The following is an 8,531-nucleotide window of genomic DNA, read 5'->3' as shown; positions in this document are numbered from 1 at the left end:
AGAGACATCCTTTTAAGTACCGCAACACCCTGTGAGTAGCTTGCAGGTGTACATCTGTGGGATAGTCAATAAACTGACTAAGTCTTCCCATTGCGTAAGCTAAATCTGGCCTTGTGTTGGTTAGGTACAAGAACCTGCCAACTAGTTGTCTGTATGGGGCTCAATCCTCTAATGTATTGCCGCTTTCCCTTGACAATTTTGATGCAGAAGTATAATCCATTGGAGTGCTAGCTGGCTTGCACTCTAAGAAGCCGAAGTCTTTGAGGATGTCTAGGCATACTTGCGTTGACAAAGATAGATCCCTTTTTGTAACACCCTACCATACAGAGACTTATGCTTAAGTCATAATTCAGAGATGGCAAGGTATTACGACCTCTAAAACAAAAATTTAGTACGTATAGTAGTATGAATGATTGATTATAACTAGGAGCCTTGTAGAAAAAGGGGTAGACAAAAACCGCAACTCGAAAGCGCAACACTCCGATCACTAACACAACGAGCAAAGGATAAGCTAACGCAAGATCATATATATAAAGAGTATCAAAAACAGGAATATCAAGACTCAAAATCTGGCGGCGAAGATAACCGGTTCGAGCATAGCAATATATACATATGATAAAATAAGGAAACTCCAAAGGAAACACAAAGGGACACAAATACAGAAAACCTATTCTCCAAAAATTCCCTCTAGAAGGAGTCATCACAGTTTGTATTATTTAATGGAGATAAAAAGTATCTAAACAAGATATATAACCCAAAACAGAGTCCCGAGAACAAAGGATCTTCGCTAATCCAGAAGTCTCCAGCATGCCTCAACGAGAAACCTCGCGTCCTGCATCTGAAAACCACAAAATCCGCATGGGTGAGAACCAGAGGTCCCCAGCACGGTAACAGCTTCCACATATATAATACATAATAATAGAGGAAAACCGAAGGCAATCCTAGAACTTCCTCCAGATAATATCAAAGCTTATAAACAAGCTAAACCGTAAATCAAACTATGCCCAAAAACCATATTTTCATTCAAAACCACAAAGTGCCATTTTCAAAACAAGCCACTTTCAACTCTTTTCAAAATCAATTAAAACATGCCAATTTCATCCCTTTTCTTTGAAATCAATCAAAGTATACCAAATTCAACAATAAGCCATCCTCAACTCACGCATTGACATTTTACCAAAATTCTCAAAACTACCTCCAACCATTTTAACACTTCTCAATCAAAAGGCCAAAGGATAAACACAATATTATGTCATACATCCTTCTCATCCCAATTTCTAACAATATCAATTTTCAATCAACCATCATTATACATAATCATCATACTCACCAACAATATGGCACCACCCATCAATTCAACCTCAATCATTCATCAAGCATATATCACAACATGCATTTTCTCACATATCACACAATCAAGGCATCAATATTCATAATCACACATATGATCACATCATATATCTCAACCATTCCACAACATCATCAATTCAATACCTATCTTAGGGCCTCTAGCATAAGTATTTCCTACCACATTACATATTAGATACGGGAAACCGAAACCATACCTTAGCCAATTTCCCAAGCTCAACCGGAGCACTTCCAAACCACTTGTCCACAAGCTCTCAAAATATCAACACCTCCAAGAATAGATTTTATCACACAAAACCCTTTTCTAAGCTTTCCAAAATCACCAATCAAGCTCCAATATTCACATATACACAACCTAAGCCACAATCATCATACCCATACACAACATCTCAATGCCCAAACCTCATAGAACAACAAATTACACTAGAGTTAATGCATCACAGTACACCTCAAAAGGCTCGTTCGGCTCAGGCAACACTAACACAGGTGCCGTGGTCAACTTTTTCTTCAATGTATGAAAGCTCTCCTCGCACTCAGGAGTCCAAACAAACGGAGTGTCTTTGCGAGTTAACTTTGTCAACGGCAAAGCTAATTGCGAAAAGCCTTTGATGAACCTTCGGTAATAGCCAGCTAAACCCAGAAAACTCCTTATCTCAGTTACTGTGGTTGGTTGCTTCCAATCCATCACAGCTTCTACCTTGGTTGGATCTACGGCTATTCCCTTCTTACTCACCACGTGACCCAAAAACTTCACCTCACTCTTCCAGAACTCACACTTAGACAGTTTCGCATAGAGTTTCTTCTCCTTTAAAATCTGCAACACGGTCCGCAAGTGTTCCGCATGCTCTTCTTCAGTCTTGGAGTAAATTAGTATATCGTCAATGAAGACAACCACGAATTTATCCAGAAACGGACGGAACACTCTATTCATGTAATCCATGAATACTGCAGGAGCGTTCGTCAACCCAAAGGACATTACAGTATACTCATAATGACCATAACGAGTCCTGAAAGCGGTCTTAGGGATATCCTCACCCCTCACCCTTATCTGGTGATAACCGGATCACAAATCGATCTTAGAGAAAACCCCATCTCCTTGTAACTGATCCATGAGATCATCAATCATCGGCAATGGATACTTATTCTTTATGGTGACCTTGTTCAGCTGCCTGTAATCCACACAGAGTCGCATACTTCCATCTTTCTTCTTTACCAGTAATACTGGAGCACCCCATGGGAATACACTTGGTCGAATAAAGTTCTTACCCAACAATTCCTCTAACTGAGACTTTAACTCGGCCATCTCTAATGGTGACATCCTATAAGGAGCACTTGAGATTGGTCCCGCCCTAGGCACCAACTCAATAGCAAACTCGACCTCTCGGTTAGGTGGAAATTCCTCAATATCATCGGGAAACACTTCCGAAAACTCACGCACTACCGGAATCTGATCCAACCTTTGATCATCACCCGAAACACCAGCGGTTAACAACAGGATACCCTGACATTCGATTCCGGAACAGTTCACCATCATCGAATTCAAGTAATAATTATTCACCACGACTGGCCCTTCTGTATCTTCTGGCATAAAGTACACCGACTTTGTAGAACAATCAAGCAGGACATGGTTCTCAGATAACCAGTCCAATCCCAAGATAAGATCAAGACCGATCATCGGTAAGCAGATTAAATTATGGACAAAATCACGCTGCTTGAACCTAAATTGTTGTTGTTGGGCCTCCTAAAAGAACCTCCCCTCTTGAAGGGCAGACCTCTAGGTGCAAAGCTCTTCCCTCGGTTTTGTGGAAATGATCCCTTGTGATTTCCTTTCTCAGTGGCTGCCCTCTTCACACACTCTTTAGCAACCCTACACGTGTTCACCAATTCGGAGAAAGTCCTAATCTCCATTGGTCCCATTGAACTGAAAATATCACTCCGGAGTCCTCCTTCGTACTTAACACACTTCCATTCCTCATATTCCACCGGAGTCCCTTGACACATACGAGAGAATCTGAACAGCTCCTCAAACTTGTCAGTATACTCAGATACGGACATAGTACCCTGCTTCAGCTGCAACAATTCAAACTCCTTGGCCGTCCTAGCAGAAGTCGGAAAGTACTTCTTATAGAACTCCTCTTGGAAGACATCCCAGGTGATATAATCATCACCCTGCTGCAGGAGGCGTCGGATACCCTGCCACCAATGCGACGCTTCACCAGTGAGCAAATAGGTAGCGAACTCCACACGCTGCCCTTCAGGTACCACCTGTGCTTGCAGTGCTCGTTCCATAGCCTCAAACCACGTATCGGCTTCAGTCGGGCTAGTAGTTCCCTTGAACTTAGGTGGATTAACCTTCAAAAAGTTTGCCAGTGTCATCGGGCCCTGAACTCCACCTCCATCATTACCATGGTTATTCATCTGTTGACCAAGAGCCTCAGCAGTGGCTTGCATAGCAGCAGCCATGTTCTCCAACGCAGTCATAAAATTCACTGGGTCATTAGGGTTAATCCCTGGCGCACGAGCATTCGTATGACCTCTCCCACGGCCTCTACCGCGTCCACGAGGCGCCATCTGGTTTCTATACACACCAAACAATCGATATTAAGTTAATCAGTCTCAATATCGGAAGTCTAGTGCTTCAAAGTCCCAAATGTATGCTCATGAACATTTATGCCAATTATATCAAGTAGATATACTAACAGCACATAACACATTTACAGAGAATGCACAGAAGCATAGTCAGTCTATTCCTCAGGCTCTACAGGAACGAACTGCTCTGATACCATAATGTAACACCCTACCATACAGAGACTTATGCTTAAGTCATAATTCAGAGATGGCAAGGTATTACGACCTCTGAAATAAAAATTTAGTACGTATAGTAGTATGAATGATTGATTATAACTAGGAGCCTTGTAGAAAAAGGGGTAGACAAAAACCGCAACTCGAAAGCGCAACACTCCGATCACTAACACAACGAGCAAAAGATAAGCTAACGCAAGATCATATATATAAAGAGTATCAAAAACAGGAATATCAAGACTCAAAATCTGGCGGCGAAGATAACCGGTTCGAGCATAGCAATATATACATATGATAAAATAAGGAAACTCCAAAGGAAACCCAAAGGGACACAAATACAGAAAACCTATTCTCCAAAAATCCCCTCTAGAAGGAGTCATCACATTTTGTATTATTTAATGGAGATAAAAGTATCTAAACAAGATATATAACCCAAAACAGAGTCCCGAGAACAAAGGATCTTCGCTACTCCAGAAGTCTCCAGCATGCCTCAACGAGAAGCCTCGCGTCCTGCATCTGAAAACCACAAAATCCGCATGGGTGAGAACCAGAGGTCCCCAGCACGGTAACAGCTTCCACATATATAATACATAATAATAGAGGAAAGCCGAAGGCAATCCTAGAACTTCCTTCAGATAATATCAAAGCTTATAAACAAGCTAAACCGTAAGTGGCAACTGACTAAAGATTCTTCAGTCTAACTAATACTTCCCTTTCCAATTCCTTCAGACCTCCCAACCACCAGCAGGAGTATAATATAGCAAACACAGTTATATCAGACAAGAGATTTACAAATAGGAACAGATAAGGCATTTAGGCAATTAGCAAGTAATATGCAGTCAAATAGGCAATCTCAAACAATTCATGTAGTATGCTTATGATGCATGCCTGTCCCTAGTGGCTGATGATATCATCTGTCGGTTATAGAGCCAACCCGACAAGTCCTGGTAGCTAGCCATTGGACTGTCCCTCTGTCGTGCATCCCCAACTCGAGTTATACTCATCATAAACTTGATCATAATCATGATCCATATCCATCACCCTCACTGGTGAATATTTATCCATCACCATCACTGGTGAATATTTATGGGGGCGAGCTCATCCGGGCCTTTCACAGTGCCCGGCCACACTTACGACATTGGGTTAACAGAGCTTCGAGTCTCAACCTGGAGCACATGGTGGCTAGCCATTGCTACTACCCAGGGAAACCCTCATCTCCAATGGTGGAAGTGCCAACATTCACAATTCATTCAACAGCATATATGCATTTATACTTAGCCATAAACATGGCTCCGCCGCCACACGGCATAATCCAGCCATCCGGCTCACGGTTAAATCCATAACCAGCCAATTCATTAACAATTACGGCCATTCGGCCCATGGCATAACAAGCACTTCCACCGCCATCCTCCACATCTCACATAATCATCTTTGATCCTCATGGATCATTCATTTTTCCCTTGCTTCACTCGCAAGTTACCACATTCACTAGCCCTTTTCCTCATGCTAGGCATATCATAATGATTTAAGACATAAGTGGTGAGATTGGAGGCTTAGAAGTATGAAGTTTGGCTTTTAAAACTCAAAAATCAACTTTGGGATGAAAACAGGGCCACACGTACGCGCACTCCACGCGCACGCGTGGATGATGCTTTCTCGAAGAACGGCGCATACGCGCCAAGTGCGCCTACGCGCGAGGGGTCATTCTGCTAAAAATTTTCTAAGTTAAAAGCTGCAGAATTCACAGATTCAACCCCCAATCTTCCGACGGTCATAACTCTCTCATTTTAAATCATTTTTCACCCGTTCTTCGAACGGCATGGACATCCCGGCTCCAATTTCATTTCTAAACAGAATTGGCACAAATCAAAGATCCGTAGTCCAAGTTATGTCCCGTCAAACTATGCCCAAAAACCATATTTTCATTCAAAACCACAAAGTGCCATTTTCAAAACAAGCCACTTTCAACTCTTTTCAAAATCAATTAAAACATGCCAATTTCATCCCTTTTCTTTGAAATCAATCAAAGTGTACCAAATTCAACAACAAGCCATCCTCAACTCACGCATTGACATTTTACCAAAATTCTCAAAACTACCTCCAACCATTTTAACACTTCTCAATCAAAAGGCCAAAGGATAAACACAATATTATGTCATACATCCTTCTCATCCCAATTTCTAACAATATCAATTTTCAATCAACCATCATTATACATAATCATCATACTCACCAACAATATGGCACCACCCATCAATTCAACCTCAATCATTCATCAAGCATATATCACGACATGCATTTTCTCACATATCACACAATCAAGGCATCAATATTCATAATCACACATATGATCACATCATATATCTCAACCATTCCACAACATCATCAATTCAATACCTATCTTAGGGCCTCTAGCCTAAGTATTTCCTACCACATTACATATTAGATACGGGAAACCGAAACCATACCTTAGCCAATTTCCCAAGCTCAACCGGAGCACTTCCAAACCACTTGTCCACAAGCTCTCAAGGTATCAACACCTCCAAGAATAGATTTTATCACACAAAACCCTCTTCCAAGCTTTCCAAAATCACCAATCAAGCTCCAATATTCACATATACACAACCTAAGCCACAATCATCATACCCATACACAACATCTCAATGCCCAAACCTCATAGAACAACAAATTACACTAGGGTTGAGAATCTTACCACACCCAAGGTCCAAAGAGACAAGATTAACCTTCTCCTTCAAGAGAGTTGGGTCCTATAACATCAAAGAACCCAAAATCTCAACATTTTTACTCATGAAACTCGAAATCAAGGGCTGGAATTTCGAACAGTAAAACGTGGCTTACCTCAAGATTAATTGTATGGGTTTTGTAGAGCTCTCCGCGGTGAACGCGTGGCCGCAAACGGAGCGGCAATCGGAGCTCTAGATCAAAAGTTATGGTGGTTTGAAGATCAAGTGAGAGATAGAACTTGAGAGTGTTCTTCCCTCCATGGCCTCCATTACAGCGTGTTTAGTGTCTCAAATGAGGAGAGAGAGTGCTGAAAACTAGGGTTTTGGTTTAGTTTAGTTGGGCCAAGGGCCCACTTTGGGTCCGGTTGGCCCGGTTTGGCTCGTTCGGTCCAATCTTGGTCTGATTTCTATAAAATTGGTACCGAAATTCTCGTCTCAATTTCCTCTATCATATTAAGCCATAAAAATAACATTTTTGGCTTTCTAGAATAAATTCTCATTTATGGGTTAATTAGCCGTTAATTAACCGGATCTTACACTTTTGATGAGCGGGCCACTTCCATGCCTAGGAAGTACTTCAAGTCCCCCAAATCTCTAATTTTGAATTTTTGATCAAGTAGTTGCTTGATTGAATCAATCTCAGCAAGGTCATTGCCTGTCAAGACCAAGTCGTCCACATAAACCATGGTGATTGTAACCCCCTGAGCTGTGAGTTTAGTGTACAAAGAATGATCCGATTCTAATTTGGGGAAACTAGCCGAGCTCAATGTTTCAGTTAATTTCAAATTCCACTGCCTACTAGCTTGCCGCAGACCGTAAAGCGATTTCCGCAATTTACACACTGAGTTCGCTGCCAGTTCAAATTGTTGAAGCCCTGGCGGAAGTCTCATATAGACCTCTTCATGTAGGTCGTCGTGCAAGAAAGCAATATTCACATCTAGCTGCTTGATATGTCATTGTTTTGCAGCCGCCAAGGCCAAAACCACTCTCAAAGTTGACATTCGAACTACTGGGCTGAATGTGTCAATGAAGTCAACACCTTCAATTTGTGTGAAGCCCTTTGCAACCAACCTGGCATTGTATCTTTCGATGGTTCCGTCAGGGAGGAATTTAATCTTGAACACCCACTTGCATCCTATAGCTTTCTTGCCCTGAGGGAGTTGTGATTTGCCAAGTTTGATTTTTCTTCAGAGCCTCAAGTTCACTTTGTATAGCTTCTCTCCAGCAAGGGTGAGTAGCATCTTCCTCATAGTTACTAGGTACAATGTTTGCAGCAACAGCCAAAGAAAAAACCTTGTTTTGGATTGAGTGCATCATAGGAAATATGCTGCAAAATAGGGTACCTGCCAAGAGGATGAGTGGAGCTAGAAACTGAATTGCTCACTTTACAATGATAGTCTTTGAGATAGGCTGGTAACCTTTTAATTCTTGTATATTTTCTAAGTTCAAGTGGCTGTGGATTTTGATGTGATGCATGTGATGTAAGATTTTCTCTTTGTTCAGCAAATGTGTGCTGAATGTGCAGGTTCATTTACGGTGTGATCAACAAATTTAGAATACAAATTTGATGGTGTTTGAAAACGTTGATAGTTTTGATGATGTGTAAGTGGAATATGA

This window comes from Arachis ipaensis, chromosome B09 (genome assembly GCF_000816755.2).
Source record: "Arachis ipaensis cultivar K30076 chromosome B09, Araip1.1, whole genome shotgun sequence".
Classification (NCBI taxonomy): domain Eukaryota; kingdom Viridiplantae; phylum Streptophyta; class Magnoliopsida; order Fabales; family Fabaceae; genus Arachis; species Arachis ipaensis.
Note: the sequence above shows the minus strand (reverse complement) of the source record.